Source organism: Acomys minous, assembly GCF_964271855.1.
Source record: "Acomys minous genome assembly, chromosome: 5".
Taxonomy (NCBI): domain Eukaryota; kingdom Metazoa; phylum Chordata; class Mammalia; order Rodentia; family Muridae; genus Acomys; species Acomys minous.
This window is the reverse complement of record NC_140494.1, coordinates 101,053,795-101,081,227: the sequence shown is the minus strand read 5'-3', so window position 1 is coordinate 101,081,227 and position 27,433 is coordinate 101,053,795. Positions and strand designations below refer to the sequence as shown.

The 27,433-nt window shown below is 41.9% G+C and overlaps 1 long non-coding RNA gene across 1 annotated transcript in view; it reads right to left on the bottom strand.

Annotated features, from left to right (window-relative positions):
• LOC311598598 overlaps positions 1-27,433 on the bottom strand; it is a 512,559-nt gene that overhangs the window by 462,982 nt on the left and 22,144 nt on the right. Inside the window, exon 2 of the long non-coding RNA XR_014779592.1 lies at positions 14,223-14,374. This is a non-coding gene — a long non-coding RNA (uncharacterized lncRNA). The remainder of the gene's footprint in view (positions 1-14,222; positions 14,375-27,433) is intronic.

The window sequence follows — 27,433 nt, the reverse complement described above, 5'->3', positions numbered from 1 at the left end:
TAAAGTCTCAATTATTTGGGTAACAGTTGGGTTAAGAGAGAAACTGATAAACACAATTTTATAAAAATAACTTTAACACCCGCTTATGTGCAAAATCCCCTCCACTGAAATAACAATTAATTTTTATCTTTATTTTCTATTTTTGAGGGGGTATTTGTGAGCAGGGTCTCACTATGTAGCTTTGACTGTACTGGAATTCACTATGTATACCAGGCTGGTCTCAAACTCACAGAAGTCTACCTGCCTCTGCCTCCTGAGTACTACAATTAAATGCATGCGCTAATATGCCAAGTTACAACAATTTTAGCCAAATGAAACAAGTATATATTATTTTATCTATTCATACAAGATTCAAAGCTGGCAAAATAATTTATATGGATGATGGTCAGAGCAGTGGCCATCTTTGGGAGTATGGTCTGAGTGAAAAAGCTCTCTAGGGAATTTGTGGGATATTGGAAATGATCCAGATCTGAATGGTGTACACCTGAGTAGCTGTGTGTGAAATGCTGCCATTAGATGCCAAACTTTGTAGTTTGTGATATTCCACACCTTATAAAAATATCTACCAGGCAAGTTCAGGGATCACCGGTGTTTTTTGAACCAGTTATATTTCCACTCATAAAAATAAGTGAGAAACCAAATTCTTTGTTCAGCTCATTAGGAGAGGAAAAATCAACTCTGAATAATTTAGTGACAGGTTGGATTTTACAGATTTAGAGTGTTAGGGGGTCTAAATTATTCAGAATCTCCGAATTCCACATTTCAAGTTGGCACAGGAGGATCTGCAGTTGGCATCTCTGTACTTGTCGCCCTCCTGGACTTCTCCACTTCGCCAGCACATTAAGCATCACGTCTAGAAGTAAGGTCACTGCCACAAAGCACCCACCGTCTCCTCCCACCACAGCCCTTCACCTTGTCCTATTTCTGTCAAAGAACCACAGCTCGTCTTATTGTCACTCGCTTGACAAATCCTCTGTGAGTTTTCCTGGTCTGTACCTCACGGAGGATTCTACATCATCCTTCTCACGTGCTTCAAGTGCTTCCCATTTGGCCCTCATCCTATCAGCTTATTGGAATCAATTCTTAGGTGTCCTGGCAGCGGCCTGTCTCCAACAGCACCACTAGATATATCTTCCTTCTGTGTCCTTGGGGCTCCCCTGATGCCAATGTTTCAAAAGATCACCACTCTCTGTAGGACAAAACACAAATCCCATACAACATTCAACGCCCGCTGTGATGCCCTAACCTACTTCTCCTACCTAATTTCTAAGTGAACCAAGATAGCGGCCCTTACCATGCTGTTCCCACTCTCTTGCATTTATTAATTCAATGTACCCTACACACTCCTTTTCTATGGACCCTATTAATACCTTGTTCTCTGTCTGGAATTTTTACATCCAGGACTGGAGAGATGGCAAAGTGGATAAATCACTCATGTGCAAGCATAGAGACCTGAGTTCAAATCCCCAGGGCCCCTGAAAAGCCAGGCTCTGTAGTGAGTCTGTAATCCTTGCAGTCATAAATCAACATGGGAGGTGGACACAGGAGAATGCCCACCCAGAAGCCTGTGGACAAGTTAGCCTACCATCCACAACAAGAAAAAAAATGACTTTTCCCTTCCACAAACTAAAAGGTTGCTCCTCTGACTCTACACACTCCATTATCATGTGTATGTGTGTACTCACACATCATACACACACATACACACCAACAGAAGACAGATTTTTTTTTAAACCACAAAGCATTTCCCATCCACCAGAGATATTTGTACAGAGACAGCCACCTCTTTGAGATGCCTTCACAGTTCTCCAAATCCTTTGCCTGGCAAATGATTCTGGATGCCTCAACTTTTCCATGCGCTCATATTTTTTCTCAAAATATGGAAGAAGTTCTTTGGGAACAAGAGTCACATTGAGATTTGGAGTACCTGAGAGATAAATATGAGCATATTTCACAAGGTGAATCATTCCTAGGTGTCATTCCGATTAGAAATGACTGTGGAGTCATCTGTGTGAGTTCAGGAAACTTGGCTCACTACTACATCTCCAAACCACCTCTCCAGAACGTTCCTGTGCCTGTGTCTTGGGGATGCGATATGAAGGTTGCATTTTATCCTTGTTCACTTTGGATCTGAGATGCCCACTCTGAAGGCTTGGTCCTCCTACAGACCAGTGATGGACACTTTAAGAGGTGAGACCTAGAAGGAGCTTGTAGATAAACCACTGTGCGTGGACCCCAAAGGGAATTCTGGTCAGCCATGCTCATCCTCTCTTCACTTTCCAGCTGCCTTGAGGTAGATAGATTGTCTCTCACATGTGCCCTGCAGGGATAGGCCGCCTCATCTAGCCTGGAATCCACAGAGCCAGCTGACCATGGGTAGAAATCCCCAAACCATGGCCCAAAACAAACCTTTCCTCCTTTTAAGTTATCTTGGGCATTTTGTCACAGTAACGAGAATTGGCTAACATGGTACCACAGCTAAACGCAAAGTCGAGAGTAGAAGATCTGTTTCCAGTTCTGTGGTTGGTTTGCTGTGTGTTCGTGAATCCATTCCTTTTCATTCTGTAAAATGAACATTTTTGATTAGACGAGTTTGAAGTCTCTTTTACCTCTAAAATTACATTGGTATTTGTTTCTCACCTACTTCGTGGACTTCACAATACCCTACCCTAGCAAGTGCCAAACTCAGGCAAAGAAGTTTATCTATTTGTTAGATACTTGTCACATCTTAATTAAACTTTGTCACAACCCAGAAATAGTTCTTGATGTACAGGCTCCATGAGTTTGAATAAGTGTCAAAATTCCCACAGCTACTGGCTGGTGGGGTTAAGATTTGATGCTCAGACTTTCAAAGAGAAGCAAGGCATGATGGTGCACACCTGTAACTCTTGCACTTGGGAGATTGAAGGAAGAAGATGGTAGGCTTGTAGGCTGCCTGGACTACAGAGAGACCATGCCTCAAACAAGGCAAACACAACATAAACAATAACAAATGCCCAAGGGGATTAACTCCAAAGCCAATTCTTTATTTCTAGCATTTAAGTGGCTCGATGTAAATCTGTTTTTTTTTTTTAGATCAACTTGTAAACAAATGACTACATCAGATACGTTGGCCAAGAGTCAATGTTTACATGTACTCACAGCATTTATAATATAGCCTTTCTATAATTTACATCGCCATTAAAATGATAATATTTTACATTTACACAAACCTTTACACTCCACCTAGAGGATCTCCTGGCTCTCGCAGCTTTTATGTGGGAATATCACGTTATGACCATCATATAAGAAAAGCAATTAAGTCCTAGAGAAGTTGAATAATTTTACTTTAAGCACTAAGGAGTTAGAGAGCTCGTAGAATACTGGTGGAGAAGCTAGCTTTTTTTTTTTTTTAAATTATGCAGACCTGCTTGCCACTTGAATTACCTAACTTATTGTTTTTTGTTTTTTGGTTTTTTTTAGTGATACTTTTGTTTTCAATTGTCTTCTTTTTCAGAGGCAGAAACTGGTAAGCACAGCGGCAACAGCAGGAATGGGCTTTAAAGCATCAAATGGCCTGTCTTGCTCTTCTGCTCATGGTGGTTCACAGGCGCTACAGCTGAGTGTGACTAGTAATTGCTTTTCTCCCTTAGAAACTCACCCAGCCTTTTCAGATGCTATAAAAGCCATTTCTTGGGGTGGAAGCTTCCAGGCCAGTTCTAGTCCTGTTCCTTTAGTGTGGTGCCTTCTGCAAGTTCTGGGAGGCAACCAAGAGCAATGGCAGTAGCCTGTATTGTTTTGGGAGTCATACCCAAGGATATGTTAATGGCATTTTTATCTTGAAAGTAATGAACAACTGCCTAAGTGGACATAAGTACCTCTTAATAGGAACTTATGGCTGGTAGTGTAAACCTAGCCAACCATCTGTGGCTGGTGAGGTCGTAGACCCCAAGGGAGAACCTGCTTCCTCCACTTCCCTAAATCAGTATAATTCCCCCAGTGCATTCTAAATACCTGTCCTTATAGCCACAGATGAGTGTAGTTCTTACCCTCACCCCCATCAAAAGAGCTTCTTTCGAAGCTTATGGAGACTATTGCTGAGATCCACAACTCCTCAATATACAGAGAATGCCCCCACTGCAGGATGCCCATCTCCACTAGCTAACATCCACAGCTCGTACACCTAAGGCACAGGGAACATCATGAAAGAGAGGGCAGAGAGGTTGTAAGGGCCAGAGGATTGAGAGATCTGTAATGAAAGGGAGTTCTCTATCTATGACAGGAAAGTTGAAATATTAATGATAGTCAGCTAGACGAGACCTGCGTGATGGTGGCAATAGCAGTTGGCATGCCATTGTGAACAGGAACTCACAAGGCTCCGCCCCTAGATAAAGGGCTACAAGTGATTGACAGCTGGTTAAGAGGAAAAGAATGAACAAAGTTTGCCAACAATGAACCCCTGACAGGTTATCAAATCTCACGTGATATGTATATTATCAACACTAAATGGACATATGGCAGGTTGTGTTTATGTATACATATGCATGTATAAATACATACACACTCTCACACACACACACACAGTAAAGAAGAGAAGATCATGAAGTTGAGAGAAAATGGTAGCAGCGGCTAACAGAGGAGGAGTTGGAGGGGAAGAGTATGAGGTAGAAACGACATTAATAAACTCATGTATGAAATTCTCAACAACAACAATGACACATGTTTTAAACAGAACAGGGAAAACTTATTCTACCTCTAGGCTCCTTAATCAGCAGATCATACTGTGACCTCCCCAGGTGACAACCAAGTGGATAAGAGATAGTTTATTCCAGAAGAGACATGGCTCAGGAATAGAGATTTGGGTCTCCTCAAATTTCATATTCCAATGTGGTGGCCATCTCAACAAGTTTATATAGTAACAGAATAAAGAAAATCATGAACCGGGACACTTTTAAAATATATTTCTGTAAACATTGGAGGGGTAGGTTCAGCAAAATGGGGAACCCTCTGCTGTACCCTATAGACACTAACTGACGACGCTCAGCATCTGCCACACAGATGTTTATGAAGATTATGTAAGAGACTACAAGGCATTTAGCATCTTATCTAACATGCAGAGGGGAATATTAACTCTTACATAGTTTTGAACCCCGGCATCTAACTCAGAATATCTCTTCTTAATTAGCTCATGACTTCTACCTATCTCCCTTGGGTAAAATGTAGGCTGTAGCTTTATCCAACTGAGAAATATCTCGGGTTATAACACACCAAAGGAGATGGTTAAGAACTAGCCTCCCGCCATGCCGGGGTGGCACACGCCTTTAATCCCAGCGCTCAGGAGGCAGAGGCAGGTAGATCACTGTTAGTTCGAGGCCAGCCTGGTCTACAAAGCAAGTCCAGGACAGTGAAGGCAACACAGAGAAACCCTGCTCAAAAACAAACAAACAAAACCATAAACAAACAAACCAAAGAACTAGACTCCACAGAAGACCTTTGAGTTATCTTCCGGGAATGGTGAGGGCCAGCTCACTTTTGAGTCATTCGGACAGTCTTTCCCTATCCCTAAATGAGTTACTGTCATAGCACCAAGTCACCTCCACCCATTGTCTCCTCTCTGTAATTGTGAATCAGAGTTTCTCTCCAGATAATCAGCTTATAGGGGTACAGAACCCAGGAGCCTGGCCTCATTAGTACCACATGATAGACAACTGGTTTGCATCCTAGGTCCCTATGCACGCGCCTTCACAAGTACCAAGTTTACCTTTTGCTTATGAAAGCACGGACATATATATATATATATATAATTTTTGTTGTGTTCCCAAATAACAGCTTGGAAAGACTTAGAGAGTAAGCTTGCCACCGTGTGTGTGTGTGTGTGTGTGTGTGTGTGTGTGTGTGTATGTGAGATATGCAATTGCTTTTAAAATACCTGGAGTTTCAAAATGAGAGTGTTTTATATAGTAACTCGCACTGGTTTCAGGCGCGCTGGCAGCAGATCAAATCCCCAGCCAAGTGTTACAGCCGTAATTTTATTTTGATTTTAATTAGTATCAATTAAGACTAAAAAATAGACAGTGTGGACGAACAATGTGTGGTTGGCTCTAACAAGTAAATTAGATACTTTGCAGGAAAGAGGGGGAAAGCCATGGGGACTCTGCTTTCCTTTCCAGTCCCTTGCTCCTCCTCATGTCTGCTGCTAAGGGCAGCTTGGATTCCAGGATAGCGTCTGTGCTCATTCTCAGGGATTCAATATCTGTGCAGGGAAACTGAAGATAGGAAATGTGTATACCTCAGACTGTTGTCCAGCATGCTAATGGGCTTGCATTGTCTTGCACTGAGTCCCCGAATCATATTCGAGTTCCCTTTTTTCCTTTGAAGTCTGCGACATTCACAGTGTGGAATTCACTGAGATGTTCTGTCTTTGCTTTCTTTTCTTTCTCACATCGAACCCCTTGTAAGCAAAAAAAAAAAAAAAAAAAAAAAAAAGGCATCCAGGAGTGTCCTGATAAACAGATATTTTAATAGAAGTATTTAGATGGGTAGGTGGAGATGGATGGATGGATAGATAGATAGATAGATAGATAGAGGATAAGTATCTATCAAAATGCTATTGATATGTTTGGGCTATAGTATAGTGAACTATTTAAAACTAATAATAAAATATTACCAATAATATTTTATTGGTAAGTCTATTGTTTTGGATAATATAAATAATAATACAATACTCTTTATCATAATCATTGTATAGCAGATGGTTCTTAGCATGAGTTCATTCATAGATTTCTGGCAAACTCTTGCTTTCAAATCTATAAAGAAAGTCAGAGAGTTGGGGATTTAGCTCAGTGGTAGAGTGTTTGCCTAGCTACACTAGGTCCTCAGTTCTGGGGGGGAAAAAAGAAAGTCAGAGCACTCCAGGTTCCAGGCACCCATCCTGGCACATCATTTCTGGTGTATGAGCCCGCATGGACCCTCTTAGTATCTCCTACTGGCTCTATTTCCCTGGATGAACCTAACAGCCACTGTTGTTAATGAAAACAGAAGGCAAGAGAAGAAAGAAAAGATGAAGGAAGATAGAGCAGGCAAGACTAGGGCCTTGGAGATGGGGTATTCAGAACCTCCGGTAGGAGATTACTCAACAAGAAAATAAGCAGTGTGCTAATTTTGTCTTCTGAGCTATACCATTTTCCTATGAGATTAAGCCTACATATTCCACATCTCCTTGGCCATCTTGTATTCTGTCTGGCATACTGTCCCAGGTTCTTCTCTTCAGAACTTGTAGATATATTCCTTACCTCTGACCCATCCTTTAATATCTAAGATTTAATAAGACTGGATAGGTATCTCCAGGTAGTCTAGCATACACACACACACACAGATAGAGAGAGACAGAGAGAGACAGAGAGAGACAGAGAGAGAGAGAGAGAGAGAGAGAGAGAGAGAGAGAGAGAGAGAGAGAGAGAGAGAGCGCTCACTGGAACCCAACCCCAGAGAATATTATCTTCCAAATATGTGGCATTAGGGTTCCTAGACACTCTTCCAAAATGGCATCTTCACTGTTGATTCTGTGTTCTCTACAGCTGTGACTATGGAGACAAAATGCTGCCCACAGAAGCCCTGTCTGTCATGTGCATAATCTCGGAACTTTTGTCTCTAATTAAATAAGCGTGTGCCTTAGTCACTTTTCTATTGCTGTGAAGAGATGCCATGACCACAGCAATTCTTATCATGGAAAATATTTAATTAGGCCTGGCTTACAGTTTCGGATGTTTAATCCATTGTTATCATAGTGGAAATCATTGCAGGGTGCAGGCAGACACGGTGCTGGAGAGGAGCTGAGAGTTCTACACCTTGATCTGCAGGCAGCAGCAAGAGAGAGACACTGGACCTGGATTAAGCATTTGAAACCCCAAAGCCCACCTTTAGAGGCATACTTCCTCCAATAAGACCACACATCCTCATCCCCGTCAAGTACCGGCATTCGCTGATGACCAAGCCTTCAAATATATGAACCTGCAGGACCATTCTTATTCCAACTACCACAGTGGGTAAACAGTACTGTTGTAGAAATCTACTAATATCTACTATTGGTACATATCATTATTATGGCAGTTATTATCTAACCCACTATCTTATCAATAAAGACGCAGACACTTGTTAGATTTTTCAATAGCCTTAAACCACTGGGGATGGGCATATATAAGCCTCTTGAGCTACCTTATTATCCCCCAGCTCCAACCCCCATGCCATTTGCTCTAATCTTTTCTATCTGGGCTACTTCCCATCTTAAATTCCCATAAATACTTGCATGTGTTATCCATTTGGGCTGCTTCTCTCCATCACACCAAACCTCAGAGCCCACTCCTCCCGGCCACATGTTTCTTCTTTACACTAATCCATGGCGACTCTGCTTCCCTCTTCCTCCTCTCTCTTGCCTCTGTTTTCCTCTACCTCCTCTCTCTCTCCCCCTCCCATGATCCTCCTGTCCTCCAAGCCCTTGGACCTTAGCTCCGCCTACCTATCTTCTGCCCAGCCCAGGTATAGGCATTTTATTGGCCAATCAGGGATAACTTTGGAAGCAAGATAACACAGCATCACTTGGTGTATGTGAGCATTTGCTCATAGAACAGTAAAGATCTCAGGGGACAAGCAATTAATTAAATACAAAGCACCAGACCATGCCACACCACAGTACCATACATAAGCATTGGTTTTTCGAGTAGTCACTTATGCATTGTTGTTGTTGTCGCTATTGCTTCTCCTACTTGTTTGTCTGTTTCTGGGCACACCAATTCCTAGCAGTGGACATAAGACTTAAGATAAACCAGAGCGTAATCCCTAATCTCCAGGCACAGTGGAAGGCCTCAGGACCAAAGCTGGCCAATTCAAATCTCTTGAAACTGTTCACTTTAAGGCTAGATGAGAGAAAAGTGCTTCCCTTTGTTTCCACACAGCCATGAAGCTCTGATATCAGGCTTCCTTGTAACATACACATAATAAAAATGCTACAGTAGGCAAGAACCAGAAAACACCAGAAAGCTAGAGTGGATTCAGGAAGAAGCCTTGGAGTGCTCTTGCTTCTCCTCTCCATCACTGTAGGTCAGTCAGCACAGGCCTCTTCTTGTGTATGCTGTATCAAGCTGCCCTTCTCTTATATGCATCTAAAAAAAAACCCAGAGTAGTGCAGGTCACCATCAAAGAGATAATCCCAACGATCACAGCTGTCCACGTGACACCAAATGACCATTCTAGCATGGAAGGGAGCTTGTTAACAGGAAAGGCATCTCAGAATGCAGAGCCAAGGAGATAAGGAAGAGGTCATACGGCCACACACGCTATGCACAAAGCCTGATATGCTGAATTTTAAGCCATTGATTCTTGGCTTCAAACATGTCCTTTGACAACTTTGATTTGTGACTCTGGGATAAGGATTTACACAGTTGTGTCTCTTCACTGGCGGTGGGCCCCAACCAACTATTCAACTCATGCAGGGGACTATTTACTTCCTAATTATTTGCTGTTCCTCCAAGTGCTTTCTCATCTCGGGGCCGTTAATTAACTCCAATTGCAACCACTCCAGAATCCAAGTTTTTCACAGCCCCACAGAACCAGCGCCTCTTCTCAAATGCCTGAGTCCCAACATGGAAAGGTGTCCACCCTGACTGAGCTCCTGAGGCATCGGCAAAGGCATCAGCCTCCTCTGCTGATGTTGTAGTCCTCGCCCGTGTCAGATGCCCCTTTGGTATACATGTCTTACACTGCTAAGTCCTCAACGTGCTGACTGGCCGTTTAGTCTGGGTCCCTTCTCAAGGCCTGGCTGTCTAGGCCATCCAGACATCTCCTGCATGGAAATGATATTTCCCAGGACCATCTGGGAGCCATAGACAGATGGAAAGGGTGGAGTCGGTCTGATTGGAACACCTCTGTGATGAGGACAAAGTGGTAAAGTGGGAAGTAACAGCAATTAGAGCCATGCCAGTGGAAGCAATTATTGGCAGAATACAGAGTAACCTAACCTAATTCCCAGTAAGGAAGCAACCCACTTATCCTAAATGGTAGCATATGCTTCACCATTATGTGCTGTTTGCCCCAAGCCAATCCCAACTGACAGTCTTTTCGTTTTCTGTAGCACATCCAACACAAAGGTGTCCTTTTTTTTTTTTTTAAGTCTTATGCGTCTGATCTCCAAGATGCGAGCATTTCTGTGTGTGTTAGCCATGGCTGTGCAGACACAAAGCAGAGCTGATATGAGATAGACCCCATTTATCACACGAGGGAGCCTCCAAAACTAACCTACTGAGAACTGTGCGGTGGGAGACTGGGCTGTGACACAGAAGGATTCACTTCCCTTTAAGATCACAGCATCCGGGCTGGAGAGATGGCTCAGTGGTTCAGAGCATCCACTGCTCTTCCAGAGGACCCAGGTTCAGTACCAAAGCACCCAGATCAGGTACTACTTACCACCTGTGGCTCAAGTTCCAAGGGATTCATTGGGTTCTGTGGGCACTTGCAGAAACCCCCACACTGACACATAACACATGATTTAAAATAATTAAAAAATTAAATATCTCAGCAGCTCAGAATGCTTGCTGCAAGATTTCCAAAGGTAAGTAGGCACATGTGTGAGAACTAAGTTTCCAACACAGGTCACAAGAAAGGAGTCACACAAACCATAACTGCCAGGCACCACCCCACACATGCCCATGAAGGGCAGTTTCATAACTTCCTCCAACCCTCCAGCTGAGCTTCACAAAAAGTGCCTGGGACCCAAACACACCACAGCGCTGGTGCTCAGCTCCAGCATGCAGAGCAGTCATCTTCTGCATAGATTTCCACCTGGGAACCTTGTGTTTCTGTTGCTAACTGGGCTGCTAGTCAGGAACTGTGTTCCTGAGCTAACTAGGCTAGCTCTAGTAACAGACACTCCTAGTGGTCTTCTGGAAAGAATATAGAAGCCAAAAAAGGGGCAGAACTAATTAAAGAAGCTCTCATGGGCATAAAGTATGAAAAACTACTCTTGTTACCATTAAGTATTTCAATGACAAGATATTCTTTTTTTTTTTTTAAGATGACACACACACACACACACACACGACCTAAGGGCCAGTTCTCCCACCTGCCTGCAGCACCCAGAGAGCGGGCTCTGAACCACACCTGGGCAGCACAATAGAACTGCCCTGGTGGTGAAGGCTTGCAGAAGCCAGCCAAAGGGCTTGAGTATGAGAGAGCTGACCCTGCCCCTTACTGGCTACAGCACTGGGTGAGGGAGCCAGGAAAGTGCTGGAGAGCTTGCTCTGGTGGCGTGGGTGCTGGAGAACCAGCAGCCTAACCAGCACAGCTACCACCCAGGCCCGGACCCAGGGCTTTGAGCTGGTCCACCCCATCATCTACCCCATGCATGAACTGCTGGAGCATGTGAAGGGGCTGGACTTGTGGATCCAAAGCTGCAGGATCTGTGTGACACAGGGAAAGAGCAGGCTATCTGAGAGGAGTCCTGGTGAGGATCCAGTATTGATGTTGTAGCAGAAGCTAGAGGCCTCAACCCAGACCACCGACTTGTTATTGCAATGAGCTTTTGCAAGTAAATTTGTTTGGGCAAAAGGGTATACTGTGTGACACACCATGACACACCGCAGCTTCCACTGTGAGATGTGTGTGTGTGTGTGTGTGTGTGTGTGTGTGTGTGTGTGTTTAGTTTTTTTATTTGTATTTTGTTATTTTCTGGAGGTTCAGGGCTGATACAAAGGGAGATGAGTGGGACAGGGGTGCATAATGTGAAATTCACAACGAATCAATAAAAAGTTTTTAAAAGACCTTTTTTTTTCCAGAGCTCAGGAAGATGATTGCTAACATCCGTGCACCACTGCTAGCATCTCTGGAGAATAAACCAGACACAGTTAGTGAGCAATTATGCTACAAGGGGTGACCGTGGGAAAAGCTATGCTGTCAATGGCAAAGGAAGAAAGGACACTAGAAAATAAAACATCGTAGAGAACTCAGCCCCATGGGAGAGTGCCTCCCACCCCATCCCAGCAGGAGGGTAACTGCAAAGGGTGCAAGCCATGGCTAAGGCAAAGAGAAAAAGAACCTCCAAAAATATTCGCTGTACTTTTAATAACAAATCATCTAAATAACAGAGAGAGGATGGGGAAACCGATGCATGTTACAGCCACACACGTAGAGAAAGAGGCCTGGCTGGGAAAATCCCTCTTCTAGTATTACAAGCTAACAATGAAAAGAAGCCATTTTAAAACACCTACAGAGTCACCAGTGAGGCTGCTCTGGAGATCAAAGTCCCTCCCTGCCATGACGACCTATGTAACCGAGCAACTGTCACAGGACTATATATATTCTGAGGCCTGGGCTGCAGAACACCTATAGATAGATGGGAAAGCTTTGAGTCAGCATTGCACCATGAAGTGGAAATCTGGCACACTCTAATGCACACGCACACGCACACACTCATGGGACAAGACAGAAGGCATAAAGGATGAAGAGCTATTCTGAACCCAGGTGAGGCAGGCGTTGCTTGCCGAGTCCGCACCCCCACTGAGTTCTGTTTCCTTCATTTTTATATTTCTCTTACTTGATGCTGTATTCAACTCAGTGGCCTAGCCTTGTTCTACTTCTTCTCTCTTCCTCTTGTTTGTTTGTTTGCTTGTTTGTTTACCTAGATTTCCTAGGGAACACGGGCTAACCTGGAGCTAGAGTCGAGGGTCTCTTGCTTAGCCTCCTGCACACTGGCATTGTTTGAAATTGATTTTACTTCCTTCTCTTCTCTTCATTCAGCTGAAGCTGTCTCCTCTCCTCTTTACTTTCTCCACTTGTATTTTTTTTTTCTCTTCTGCTCTAATAATGATGATGAATCTTATTCTGCTCAGTTCCTCAGTAACCAATATCTTAATATAAACGGGACTATTCTTTCTCCTTTACTTCTCCAAAATTATTAGAACTCAAGAGGGGATTATTTGGGGGTTGTTTGTTGTTTTGTTTTTGTTTTCCAAGACCAGGTATCTCTGTGTAGCCTTGGCTGCCCTGGACTCGCTTTGTAGACTAGGCTGGCCTCGAACTCACAGCAACCCGCCTGCCTCTGCCTCCCTGAGAGCTGAATTTAAAGGCATGCAGCACCACACATGGTTGAGGTGATTGTTTTTAACGTGGCTATGACAACTATTCTTATTAGAGGACCTAACCATCACCTGTGCTTGCTTCTGCAGTGTGTAGTTGACTGTCAGAAGACTGCTGGGGACTGGGCCCAGTGTCCCAAGTGTGTGTGCTAAGAGTTTTATTGTCTGAGTTTCATCTCTGGTGCAGTGAAGGCAAATAAACTTCAACTATATGACAATCTAGTAGCACTTGAAGACTGCAAAAAAAAAATTCCACTGAAAAATACAGATGAAAAGAGAAAACCAATGACCTTAGCCTTCACACTAAGTCCCAATAAAGAAAATTAGGAAATGTGAAAATTCACAAGACATGACTTCTCTTAAAATTGCTAATTCACTGACTCTAGTGATAGTGAATTTGAAAAAAAAAAAAAAAACTCCAGTAAAGAACTCAAAGAAGTGATTCTGAAAATTGTCAACAAGATAAAAAAGAGCAAGACAAACTGAATAAATCCAAAAGTACAAACAAATAGCTAAAGAAAATAAGGAAGTCAATACAAGATATGAAAGAGAAATTCAATCAAGAGGCAGAACTACTCAGAAAATTTAATTCTGGAAATAAACAGCTTAAATTTTAAAACTCAATGGAAATCTTCACCAGCAAAAATGGGAGACAGAGTATCAGGGCTTGAAGACAAGGTACCCAACTGAGGACATTCAGTTGATGACACAGACAAAAATAATGAGAGACTGTAAACAGAATGTTTCAGATACATAGGATGTCATTAAAAGACCAAGTCTACATACTATGGGCATAGAGGAAGGGAGGCATCCAAGATAAAAGAGGGGAAGATATACTCAATGACATCATCTTAAAAGATTTGCCAATCTAGAGAAAGGGATGGCCTGGATACAGAAAACATTTAAACCACTAGAAGGGCAAGACCATGGAAAGAACATGCCACATCATAATATACGAGGAAAAAAAGCTGCAGGAGGGAAAGCACATGATCATATGTAAAGCAGAACTCAACAAAACAACAGTAAACTCTCAGCTGTAATGTTTTAAAGACTCTAAAATCCAAAATGGCATGGAACTGTAAAAGATAATCATTGCTGAACTAGATTTTGTAGACTCACCAAAGCTTGTCTTCCTAGTGGAAGAAGGAAGATTGTCCATGATAAACGGTCTAGAGGAATTTGTAACCAGAAATAACATTACAGAAGATTCTTGAAGGACTCTTGTGGACAGAGGAGATGAGCACGCCCATAAGGACTCGGGAATGGAGACACTGGGCTGAAACAACAAATAAGCAAATGAGGATTAATAACATATGAAGCATCAGCTGGGAAGATGGCTCAGTCAGTAACGTTCCTGCCTCACAGGCACAGGGGCCCGAGTTTAGATCCTTAGACCCCCACATAAAATGCAACAGCATGCGTGTGCAATCTCCCAGCACTGGAGAGACAGAGACCGGAAGATCTCTGCAGCTCACAGGCCAGTCACTTCGGCCAAATCCTCAATCAGTGAGACTCTCTATCAAAAGTTAAGGTAGTAAATGATTAACAACAATGGTGTCAACCTCTGATCCTCACATGTACGTACACGCGCGCGCGCACACACACACACACACATGTAAATACACACACACTCACAGACATACACATAAATAAAGTAATGCTTCTCAACCTTTCTAATACTGAGACCCTCTAATACAGCTCCTTGTGTTGTGGTGACCCACACACACGCCATAAAATTCTTTTCATTGCTATTTCATCACTGTAATTTTGCTGGTGTAAATATCTGTGTTTTCCAATGATCTTAGATGACCCCTGTGACTCCCAAAGAACCACTGAAATAAATAAATGACATTATATATTAAAATGGATTTAACAAATATCTACAGAATACTCTACCCAAACACAGTAACATAAAGATTCTCTGCAGCCCAATGGAACATACTCTTAAAACAGGACGCATTTTAAGACACCAAGTAAATCTTTACAAACACAGAAAATTAAAATAGTTTATTCTATCCAATCTGATTACAATGAATTAAAATAGAAACAACAGCATGAGAAACTATATAATATATACAACTTCATAGAGATTAGACAACAGACTGCTGAATGACAAACAGGTTATTAAAGATATCAGAAGACAAGTCTTTTAAATTCCTAGAATCTGAAAATGAAAATGCAACATAACAGATCTGTGGAATACAAGGAAAGCAGTTCTTAGGGGTAAGTTCATAGCTACTAATGCCTACATTTAAAAATCTCAAAGGTCTTAAATAAATACCTTAATGGTTCAACTGATTAATCCCTTAGCAAAATTAGAACAAGCCAAATAGAAATTCAGTAAGTAAAAAGAAATAACAAAGACCAGGTAAGAACAATGAAATGGAAATTAAAAGACTACAAGGAACCAAAGAGACAGTTAGCTATTTAAAAATATAAATATATTGGTAAATTTTTATCTGAGACAAAAGAAAGAGAAGACCTAGATTAACAGAATTGTAGTAAAAGGGTACCTATTACAACAGATATCAATGAAATTCATCTGATCATTGGGCTGCATTTTGGATTTTGTTTGTTGCTTAGTTGGGTTGTTTTTAACAGTGAGAAAAGTGGTATTATGTTTTGTCAAATATCTTCAACTTTAGCCTAATAGAAAGACAATTTGATTTTCACATATGATCCTACAAGCAGTTGCAATACAACATGTAACATTAGTTAAGATACATAAAGAAGTTCAGCTTTGCATAATTAAATAGTTGGAAAAGAGGGCTTTGGGGTGGTTGGTTTGTTTGTTTGTTTGTTTTTCAAGACAGGATTTCTCTGTGTCACTCTGGCTGTCCTGGATCTCGCTCTGTAGACCAGGCTGGCCGGGAACTCAGAAATCTAACTTTGTTTGCTTCTGCCCACCAAGTGCTGGGATTAAAGGAATGTGCCACTACCGCCCAACAGTTTTTTTTTAATAGACTTTCTAGTTAACTGAGATGAAAATGGAAACAATAACAAAGCACAAACAGAGGAGACCATGGAGAGAACTTAGAGAAGAAAACAGGAACTACGAAGGTAAGCATCACCAACAGACTACAAGAGATAGAGGAAAGGATCTCAGGTGCAGAAGATACAATGTAAGAATTTGATGAGCCATGAAAGAAAATGTTACATCTAAAACATTCCTGACACAAAGCATCCAATAAACTAAGGACACCATGAAGAGACAAAACGGAAGGATAATAGGAATTGGCATGTATTTTGAAAACCTATATTTGCCAGGCGTGGTAGTGCAGGCCTTTAGTACCAGCACTTGGAAGACAGATCTCTGTGAGTTCAGGCCAGCCTGATCTACAAAGTGAGTTCAGGACAGCCAGGACTACAAGAGAAACACTGTCTAAAGAAACATTAAAAAGAAAGGAGGAAAGAAAACCTATATTTGAGAAAATTGAAAACTTGGGAAGAAATAGTTAATTTTCTAGATACATATTATTTACCAATATTATCAAAAGGATGCAAACACCTCAGATCAATAATAACAAGCAATCAAATGGATCAATAATTAGTTTTTTTTAACTTCCAAGAAAAAAACAAATCCCAGGTCCAGATGGACTTACCACTAAATTATACCAGATTATTTTTTTTTAATTATTGTTTCTCAAACTATTTATAAAGTAGAAAGGGAAAGAGTGTGACAAAATTCACTTTACAAACCCACCATTACCTTGATAGCAAAATCACCAGATAAGAATATGGACACACACACACACACACACATACACACACACACACACACACACACACACACACACACACACACACACGGAAAATCATAGACCAATTAGAGAAAAACACATTCAAAAATACCGTTAAAATCAGAGACGTAAAACAGAGATTACAAAAATGTTTTTATATAAAGACCCGAATAGTAAAAATTCTAAGCTATCTGGGCCTAAACTGTCTCTTTGCATGCTTTCCTATCTGTCTCTCCATCTGTCTGTCTTCTTCCTTCTTTGTAATTTACAAACTGTTTGCAGTCGGCTTGATCTGACTCATCACAATTTACTAAGCCTTGACTTAAAATAAAATATAAACAAATGGACAATAAATCAAAAATGTAAAAAATCAAAGACTGGCTATCTGTAATCTCATCACTTGGGGAAGGGAGGCCAGAGGATTATGAGTTCAAGGTCATGAGCAATTGAGCAAGTTCAAGGGCAGCCTGGGGTACTCGAAACCTTGTCTTAAGCAAAACAGCAAGCACACCGAGGGGAGAAAGGACCATATATATCCTAAAAATGAGAAGGCACATAATTTCATAAACACCTCACCAAAACTAAATCAAGGAAAAAGACAATGAGAGGCAGCCTTGTGGAGCTGAAATAAAGCCCGTCTTCATCATTAGCCTGTCTCCCAACTAGTATGAAAAATAGACCTTGTTAAGCTGGGTGTGGTGGAGAACACCTTCAATCCCAGAACTCAGGAGGCAGAGGCAGGTGGATCGCTAAGAGTTTGAAGTCTGTATGTAGTCTACATAATGAGTTCCAGGACAGCCTGGGCTCTGCAGAGAAACTTTATTTAAAAAAAAAAAAGACTCTGTTACACATGTATCTCACAGTATTTAACAAAATATTACATATCTTACTTAAGAAATCTTATTTCTTATTTTACTATCCTCCTAAGCTATTATCATTTAAATATGAAGGGATTGTGCGTTTATATGACTAAATACAAAATTATAATATCCTATTATGATCTTTCCTAAAAGATGTTTAAAAATTCATCTGTTTCCCCCCCCCACCCCCCCCAGAATACAGTTTGTCATTTCCAAGTCCCTGCACACACTTCCGGCTGCCCATTCTGAGGCCCCATCTTGGAGCTCATTTCTCTTGAAGTCTCCTATTGTCAGCCTTCCAGAAGCAGCAATTTCTTCTTCCTTTGGGTTCCCATAATATGCTATTCACACCACTATTTCTTAAACTTGAGTGTGATCTGAAACTTCATTCTTAACAAGCTCCCAAGGAAGTCTACGGTGAAACTCATATCCTCGCTTACTAGAATAATAACTTTTAAAGGAGAGTTAGCCTCACCATGGTAACTTTCATAGCATCTAACACAGGGCTGTACTGTCAATTGACTCTTAGTCAAGCAAGCCCTGACTTTTCATCTCTTGACACTTGATATGTATCCAGTTTTTAACTGTTATGGGGAAACAAATTTGTAATGTCACTTTTGAGGCTCTTATACTAATGGAGCAAGCTCATTACTCTGAAACTTCCACTAATTGTTTAAGATTTATTTTATCTTTTTAATTATATGTGCATGTGTGTCTCTCTGCTGGTATTTGTATAGAAGTATGGGTGCCCGGAGAGGCCAGAAAAGGGCTTCAGATTCCTTAGAACTGGATGGAGGTACAGGTGATTTTAAGTTGTCCACTGCGAGCTCTGGGAAATGAACTTTCATCCTCAGCAAGAGGGTCAATCTCTCGAACCTCTCAAACTTACATAACATTATTTGGCATTCAGAAAAAAAAAATGACACCGATGATAAGGCTGTCACTTACTTTGTTGAATCTTAAAATGTAGATTTGTGGAACTTTTTCTTTCTGTTGATATCACAAGTCCCTTCTGTTTCTGAGTAGAAAGGGAGCCTGTGTATTATGAGGTGAAAGATTGTTACAGTTCAAACAGGAAAAAAAAAAACTCTTTTCCAAGTTCTTTTAAGTGTAATGGAGTCTGTGCATTTGAAAAGCTTGGGAGACTTTTGCTTTCTTCGCTCCCCATACCCCCTACCCCCAGCACAATGCTCCAAGGACTCCTGGGCACTGTCTGGCTATGGCTCATATCCTGCCTTGTGACTGACAGCCTCAGCTATCATCACCTCGATATTGTTTTGTACTGCAGGGCTCAGCATGTGTTTTCCCTTCGCAATAATTACATCATGTCCCAGGAAGTCTCTTTTCTCCACCAGAACCAGCGGATGTGTTCATCGAGGCTTTGGAAATAAGTAACATAGATAAATGGGGTCCTGGTGCTGTGGCTCCAAACTCAAATGCTTGCTGCAGAGTCCTGACTTCACAGTCTGGTCCAAACTGTCACAGCTGTTCACTATGTCCCAACTCTCCTGCTCTCTGTAACGGGAGAAGGAGGGTTTCTGCCAGGCTGTTGTGCATTTCTCCACATGAAGTACAATTGCCTTCCATCCCCAGCCATCGACCGGAAGTGGGGGCTTTGCAGTTTGGCTTCTAATCATGTAGACATTTTAACATGTCACCCAAGGACGTGGAAACAGCAAAATTCTGAGAAGTCCTCTTCTTTCATGATGCCTTTCCCAGTTACTCTAAGGAAAGCTAACAAAATCCCTTTGCCTCGCCTCATTTGAAAAATAAAATAAAATAAAATAAACGTGCCTACTGTCTTCACGTTCCACCCTTGCTTTTGATCTTCAGTCTAAAATGCATTTCTCATGTCTGCGCATTATGTAAAATTCTTCCCTTTCAGAGCCTCTCAAAAGATTATAGTTGGGCTCTTTTTTTTACTAAGCCCTGTATGTGTTCTGTTGGTGTTTGTCATAAGTTGTAAGCAAGATGCCAGACACAGAGACAATAGGGACTCCTTTTTTGGCAGCCCTCAGCAGAAACCCACAGATAACTTAGCAACCCAGAATGCACAGGGTTAGAAGGATAATCCTAATGTTCCTTGCATGTTAGGAGCACCTGCTAGTTCAAAATGGTCTCCTGCCTCTAATGTCATCATCATCAGTTTTTGCTTACTTAACAAATACCTAATGAATACTTATTCATGGTAGGCACCATGCAAGGCATTTGTGGGGATGGCAACAGTGGATGAGAAAGGTACTATCTCTGCCTTCATTTATTCGATGCTCAGTACGTGTTCACTGAGCTCCTGTGTTGGCCTGGATACCCTTCTGAGGCCATCTTTCTAAGATGTTACAAATCTCTTCCTTGTGCACATCAGAAATCTGAGGCCCAAAAAGATTAGGTGATTTTTCCCCCCTCAACTCTCTGTAGTTAGTGCTAGGTACAAAGGGTGTGACAAACACCAGACATTTATTGTGACAGAGAACCATCAAAGCCCAGGTGGCCAGCAGTTGCCCACATCAATGGCAATCCGCTTCCAAATGAAGATAATGAATAAATCACAAAGCCTTGAAAAATCACATGCTGGAAGAAGCAATAGAGTCTCAATCAGTTTAGACTTCAGCCCTACTTCCATCTTATTTATCTTATTTTATCTCTTAAAATAGAGTCTAGTTATGCAGCCCAGACCATCATCAACCTTGCCATCTTCATGCCCTACTCTCCAGGGCGAGAGGTCTCTTTTTCTTATTTCCTAATGCACTCAATAAAGTTACTGGCTTCCTAATAGTGTTACCCAGAGCCCTAGCGTTCTAAGAAAATGACTTCCGAATCTCTGAAGGGAGCGGGAAGAGGAAAATTTGGCTCTATGCAGTCTGTTCCAGATTTAATTGAAGGCTTTATTCATTTCCCTGTATTGAGAGTATACATACAATTTTGCTTTTAAAACAGAATTTTCTGGGCTGATAAGATGGCTTAGAAGGTAAAAACAAAACAAAACAGAACAAAACACACACACACACACACACACACACACACACACACTTGCAGCCAAGTCTTATTGCCCTGAGTTTGATCTCTAGGGCTCACGTGAGAAAATGAAAGAACAGACTCCTTCAAATTGTCCTTTAGCCTCCACACACAAGCCATGGCCTATGAGCATATGAATGGGGACACATACATACACACACACACACACACACACACACACACACACACACATACACACACACATACATGCACGCAGGTTGTTGTTGTTGTTGTTGTTGTTGTTGTTGTTTTGGGGTTTTGTTTTGTTTTGTTTTTCAAAACAGGGTTTCTCTGTGTAGCCTTGACTATCCGGGACTCCCTTTGTAGACCAGGCTGGCCTCAAACTCACAGCGATCCACCTGCCTCTGTCTCCCGAGTGCTGGGATTAAAGGCATGTGCCACCAGCTTTCCGCATGCAATCTTTAAGCAAATTTTAAAGAGTTTTCTTTAACAACTGGATGGCTTAAGACTGTTTCAGCCCTGAGGCTCTCTAATATAAGTGGGCTGTCCAGCATTGTTGGCTAAGAATCTCCTTCTCTATGTTGGGGATGGTTAATGCACGGCTTTATATCCAACTACAGTAAATGTGGCACACTCTAAATTTTTGCTGCTCAAGGTATGGATCATGTGTCAGTAGCCACAGCATTACCTGGGGACTTGGAAATTCAGAGCACCAAGTTCCACCTTGGATATGAGCATCAGCTTGGTTTCCAGGTGGTGGGATAAGCAAGATTTTTTTTCTTGGTAATTTATAAGACTGTCTCTCACTACATTCTTGTCCCCATGGTTCTCAGCATGATGTTTAGGATGGCAGATTACTCCTGCCCTGCCTCATCTCCATGGCTAACAAAAGAGTGACAGTTCCATTTTGCTCATACTCTGTCTTACAGCTTAACAGTTACCATCTGCCGACCTATGTTTACAAATGTACCCTCAGTGCCATGGCCAGTTAGAATGCTAGGGATATTGAAAACAGCTCTTCTCCAGCAAAGCTGAGGTCTCTTTGATGAGATCATCTTTCCGATCCCATCCAATCCCAAGACTCACTAATTTTATAATACAGACAGTTATAACAAAACAACAACAACAAAAAAACACCCTTTCAGATCCTTCACAGATTGCCCCAGGCTTGTCCATGTGTTATTAAAGTTGGGCTGAGCAATAAGTGCTATAAATGTCCTAGGAGACAGCACTCACGCCCAGTGAGCATGACATCCCATAATAGGCCTATTTGGCTTGTTACCCTGGCGCCTTTCTCTACCCTGATCTCTGGAAACCAGAGAAAGGCAAAACATGGGAATGTCAATCCGAAGGCACAGACAGGCTACGAGAAGCTTTGCTTGGAGAGTTTTCATAAGATCATATTTCTGGCCAAATTCCTATTACTCGTGTATTACAGTCAGGAGGCAATCTTCCCCTCCTCCCCCCTTAACGTTTCTCTTCCCAGAAGGAAAACATTATCCTCCAAATAAAATGCAAGTGAACTAAATCGCTTCCAATCTCAGCATCATGTCAGGCTCGGTGTCGTTTGTGGATTCAAGCTTGAGTCCTGTTTAATTTGCTCAAGTTCCATTCCGAAGAGGGAAAATGCCAACAAAGAAGAGAAGCATTCCAGAGGCAACCACCTTCTCTGTTTCAGGCTGATCACAGCGCAGTTCAATTTATCAGTTTCATTCACGGTCTGCTCTTTCAGGCGAAGTCAACTCCACATTCTTTCTTCAGTGCTCACTTAAGAAGTATCTACCCCTACCCCAAGCACTGAGGCTGGCTCAGAGAGAAGCAGAAATGATTTATTTTCATCAAAAACTTACCGCTTACCTGTGAGGACAGAAATACAAATAGCTACTAAGTCATATAACCAATCCCCTCCATGGTTTGTTCAAAATGCTATAGACACACAGACTAGTAAGCAGGGAGGATTCAAATATCACTAAAACACTGCTCTTTGTCTCAAGGGTCTTAATTTCAATGGGGAAGCAAGAAATGCATCTGAATACTTATAAGCCCTCTTTGGTGAGGGCCAAGCATATAATTAGCCAAAACACAGCCAGGACTCAGTATTGGGTGCATTTAAGAACTTAGCATGGTGGGCTGTAGAAGCAAGGGGGGTGTGATGGGTATTCCAGAGAGAGGAGTGAAAGTCTACCCCGGATATAGGTGGCACTGTCCCATGAAGGATCTTGGATGGAAGAAAAAAGGAGGAAACTGATTCCCCCACCCCCAGATTCATTTCTCTCTGCTTCCCAGCTACACACTCCTACCTCGGCAGAAGAGCAAGCTGGCAACCATGCCTCTTCTACCATTTCCTCAAACTGAGCTCAAGTAAACCCTTCCTTCCTTTCTTCCTCCCTCCCTCCCTCCCTTTCTTCCTTCCTCCCTCCCCTCCTTCCTCCCTTCCTTCCTCCCTTTCTTCCTCCCTCCCTTCCTTCTTTCTTCCCTCCCTTCCTTCCTTCCTCCCTTCCTCTGTCCCTCCCTTCCTTCCTCCCTTCCTCTCTCCCTTCCTTCCTCCCTTCCTCTCTCCCTTCCTTCCTCTCTCCCTTCCTTCCTCCCTTTCTTCCTCCCTCCCTTCCTTCTTTCTTCCCTCCCTTCCTTCCTTCCTCCCTTCCTCTGTCCCTCCCTTCCTTCCTTCCTCCCTCCCTTCCTTCATTCTTTCTTCCCTCCCTCCCTTCCTTCCTCCCTTCCTTCCTTCCTTCCTTTCATAGGTTATATCATCAAGTATTTTCTCACATATTCTACCTATATTATTAATAAATATAGGTAGATGATAAAAAATTAATTTGGGCTGACTGCAAAAAAAAGTTCATATTCTGAAAAACATAAAATAAGGAGGAAAAGGAAGTCTGAGCCTCAAGCCAGCAGAAGCAGAAGCATGCAACAGGGTGTTCCATGCCCCAAGCGCTCCAACCCCCATCAGCCTTCTACTGCAGCAACAGAGCTCTGGGCACACTTACAACAGAGAGGTTGTGCATACAGAATTTCCAGGGGGAAACTTGAAAGAGATATTGAGGCCTCATGTGTAGTCCTGAATCACAGATACAGGACTGTGAGGTTTATTCCATAACTGATGGGGAGCTCGCATGCCTTTCTGAGCACAGGAATAAAAAGAAGTCAGGAGTAAAATTGGATTTGTGACACTTTATAGGATAACCTGGAGTAGAAAAGTTCAGATGAAAGGAGCGGAAGGAGCTGTGATTGAGAGAAGCCGCAGCCTGCACTTAGCAGTCATTAGCAGGCCACTCTTGTAGCAGAAGGCTTGATGGGGGTGCACATGAAAAATATGCGGGGTTCACGCCATCATGACTTAGGAAGCATTCCTAAGTAATGAGGAAGTGCCAAGTGTAGAAGGCAATGCCAGGTTTGAGCTCAAATAGGTCTGAGTCATTTTCTTCAAGTTCATTGAGTCCAGTGAAACACTATCTACTGAGGAGGGAGTGCCTAGGGTCTCACAACAAAGGGGATATTTTGTAATAAGGAGCATAGAGTGGATTTTGTCTAGCGACCTCATTTCTGGGTCTAGACCAGTGGTTCTCAACCTTCCTAAGGCTGCAATCCTTTAATGCAGTTCCTCATGTTGTGGTGACACCACCCCCCCAACCATAAAACTATTTGTGTTGCTCCTTCATAACTGCAATTTTGTTACTGTTATGAGTCATAATGTAAATATCTGGGTCTTCTGGTGGTCTTAAGGAGCCCCTTTGAATAGGTCATTTAACCCCCGAAGCTATCATGACCCTCCAACTAAGAACCTCTGGTCTAGACAAAATCCCTAAGTTACAGCATCCCAGAGTCTCTACTTCAAATTGAGGCACCTAATATTCAAATCAGACACTCCTACTACACGAGACTCCGTTGAATGACAGGCAACACGCTTCCCCTCAAAGACCTGCACAGATGACTAAACTGTTTTTCATGCAAGGGAGGTGTAAAAGGCATATTTACACCACTGTGAGAAAAATAGGATGCTTTTCTGGTGATTGATGGGAAGATGTGCCTCCTGTACACCCTGAGAGCAGCTTCAAAGTCACATCATGGAAGACCACACTTCTTCAGCTTCAGCATCATATACAAAGTTTGTCATGGGGAACTGATGTTGGAAAGATATCTTTCTTGTGGGTAGAACACAGGTTCTGATTATTTGCAATGGGCACAAATATCAACACAGTAGCTCAGGGCCTTTAAAGATGTGTTCATGGGGTCCCAGTGATAGGCATGTCCTCAACTCTTCCATTCTTCATAAGGAACTACATACCTCAGTGTCTGAGGAACAGAAGAAGGTAGCACAACAGATTTGTAGGTACTTGTGGAAGTATCTCAATCACTGGGCCTTAATGCCTCTTCCTGAGCCATCTATTGGAATATCACATGTACATAAGAAAGGGACTGGCTCTGACTCAAAAGGCTATTTTTCCAAAGTTCATTAAAATAGATATTATTTTATGCAGACAAGGTTTTCTACCGGAAGGTCTTCCCAGAATCTTGATATCCCCCACAACACGTTTCAAGGAATTAAAATGCACTCGCTTTATAAATATCTAAATAAATAGTTACAAATGCATTTAACTACAACCTGAGAAACGTGAAGCCAGAAGCCACTGAGATAAAACACGCTGAAGGTGTTTTCCAGAGTCTGCCACAGCTGCTGAGCTCCTTTCTTCTAATCACTGGCAAATCTTTGCTTTGTATCTTCTACCCAGTTAATTTTGCTTTTCATTGCTATTAGCCCACATACCCATGTACTGACCAGTACTGAGACTACTGTCTCCATTCTGAATGTCACAGAGGCAGTGATGACAAAAAAAAAAAAGTTATCAGCACATGTGTCCCAACTTCACAAGACAGATGTGTCACTAGCTGCCTATCTAGTCTCCCTTACTAGGAAGGTGATAGGAAATGGTATGTCATATGCCTGAGTCATAGTTTGCTTGATCAGTGGTCCCTTCTCTGACCCTCCATCCGCAACAGTATGTTTTTTTTCCAACATTTTATTTGTTAATTCAATGATGGATCATATATCTTTCTGCTTGTGCATATATGTATGTATATGTGTGTACATGCACTATACAGCATCACACATGTAGAGGTCAGAGGATAATTAGAAGGAGTCAGCTCTCTCCTTCCACCATATAGGTCCTGGGGATCAAACTGATGTCAAGCCTGACAGCAAGCACCCTTGCCAACTGAGACATCTGGTTGACCCGAGGCTCTTTCTATACAGTTTCTAGGGATCAAACTCAGTTCCTCACATTTGCATGGCAAGTACTATTACTTGTATTTACAGATGGAGCTATCTGTCCTGTTGTCAGTGTGACCATCTCTACACAGTGGTAGGGAATACAAAACTCCTTACTTTCCCCCTTCCTGAAATGTGTACATTCATTTAGAGGCATTTTTTGAGAAGGATCTTACTCCTCTCAGCCTAGCTTCAAACTTGCTATGTGCCTGAGGATGATACTGAACTTCTGGTCCTCTTACCTCCATCTCAGACCTGCTAGGATCCCAGGCGTGCACCACCACATCTGGTTTGTGCTCTGCTGAAGAGCAAAGCCAGGGTCTTGTATGTGCTAAGCAACCATTCTACCATCTGCAATACAACCCCAGCCCTATTGAAGTATATTTGACCAATGGAAATTGTATACATTTAAGATATAGACTATAAATTTTGATGTGTGTATACATTATGAAATTCTTTACATCATAGGCCCAATTAGTGTGTTTATTACTTCAGTTAACTATATATGTGATGAAAATTCTTGTGATCAGTTCTCTTAGCAAATTCCAAGTATGAATTGCATTACTATTAATATCATCACCGTGCTATATATTAGATCTACAGAACTGATTCATCCTGTATAACTGAACTTTGACCAAATCCTCCCTTTTCTTCCAACCCCAGCCACTGGAAGCCATTGCTCTACTGTGTTCTCCTTCGGCAAGTTCAATTTCTACATGTAAATGAGATCATGCAGCAGTTGATTTTCTATGTCTGACATTTCACATAATATAATGTTCTTCAGGTTCATCTGTGATAGATGTGGCATCATACAGGTGACAGGAATCGCCACCCTTCTTTGAAAGCTAAATAATATCCCACGTTTATATAAAGACATAGGTGTATATACATATGTATCACATTTTGGTTCATTCACTTTTTCATTCTATATTGCAGTTTCTATGAATGCTGCCACAATGAACACTGAAGTGCAAATACTTCTTTAAGATACCCACTTCATTTCCTTTGGCTATATACTCAGATGGGGAATTACTGGAGCACATAGAAGTTCTATATTTTTAGGAATCTACATGCTATTTTCCATAACAACAGTAGTGATGAATATTCCTATCAACCATGTACAAGGGTCTGCTCCTCACATCCTCACCAACTCTTCTATGATCCATGTTTAGTAAAAACCCACCCTAACAGGTGCTAGGTGACAGTTTATTAATGTGTATACATGTATTGTCTAATTTTCAGTGTTTGGTTTTAAGACCTCAAGACCCAACCATCCAAGTTAGATGTAGTAAGTCATACCTGTAATCACAGTGCTTAGAGGAAGCTGAGACAAGCAGCTTGCTGAACAGTCAAAACTAGCCAAGGCTATATAGTGAGTCCCAGGCTAGCCTGAGCTATGGAGTAAGACATCGTCTCAAAAGAGCCATGTGTCTTGTCTTTCCAGAATAAATATCTTTCTTTATGAGACCCGGATCTACTTTGATGTAT